The 863-nt window shown below is 68.8% G+C and overlaps 1 protein-coding gene across 1 annotated transcript in view; it reads left to right on the top strand.

Moving 5' to 3' along the window:
• The window catches only part of TMEM9 (transmembrane protein 9), a 9,393-nt gene that overhangs the window by 6,715 nt on the left and 1,815 nt on the right, over positions 1 to 863 (top strand). The gene's annotated exons all lie outside the window — the stretch shown is intronic.

Raw genomic sequence — 863 nt, 5'->3', positions numbered from 1 at the left:
GGAGCCTGAGGAGGGGCGGCCCCGCCCTGGGGTCTGAGCCCGGCCCCCGGCCCCTGGGCCTGCTCCCCACATCGAGTCCGAAGTCACAGCTGCCTCTGGGTGGGGGGCCCAGGGGTGGGGAGGGGTCAGATGGGTCAGCCTGGCTCCTGGAGCAGAACCGGAATCGAATCGTAGAGTGGGCACCCGGGGCAGGTTGTGGCTGAGTCGGAAGGAGGATGGCCCGCAGTGAGGGGCTCGGTGGCCAGTGTCGGGGTGCCCGGGAGGCAGGGCAGGGGATCCTGGGAGAGGCAGGTGATCAAGCGTGTGTTCAGGCTCTGAGCCCGGACCTGAGGGGCGCCCAGCTCTGCACAGTGGTTACGGGGGAGGAGGGGTGTCTTCCGGGCAGCGTGAGGGGCCTGCGCTCCTGCTGGCGCCCCAAACCAGGTTGCCCCCCGTTTGTTGCTCCAGGTTTAGGAGACGGACAGTTAGGGAGGAGGCCGTCGGGGGAGGCTCTCCTAGACCAGGGTCAGCCAGGGGCTTACTCTTCCTGAGGACAGTGACTGCTCAGCTGCTGGGGGGCCGCAGGGCTGAGTAGAGCCCAGGGCTCCTCTCTGGTCCTGGATGGTGAGGACCCTCTGCCAGCCCTCCCTCCCCCCCTCAGGGCATCTGGGGACGGGGGTGTGTCAGGGGGTGTGGGGTTGAGGCAGAACAGCAGGTCCCAAAGCCACTCAGCTGACCGCTGGGCTAGGGGGGGTCTTAGCTTTCACCCCGAGAGGAGGAGCGTCCGGACAGGCCTCGCCGGGCCTTTGAGGTTCACCTCGGCCCCTAGGACTTGGCGACCACGAGGAGGGAGCTGTCCAGGCCCCCCGCGCCCCAGCCCCCAA

This window comes from Myotis brandtii, unplaced genomic scaffold, assembly GCF_000412655.1.
Source record: "Myotis brandtii unplaced genomic scaffold, ASM41265v1 scaffold975, whole genome shotgun sequence".
Taxonomy (NCBI): Eukaryota; Metazoa; Chordata; class Mammalia; order Chiroptera; family Vespertilionidae; genus Myotis; species Myotis brandtii.
Note: the sequence above shows the minus strand (reverse complement) of the source record. Positions and strands in the feature narration are given on the sequence as shown.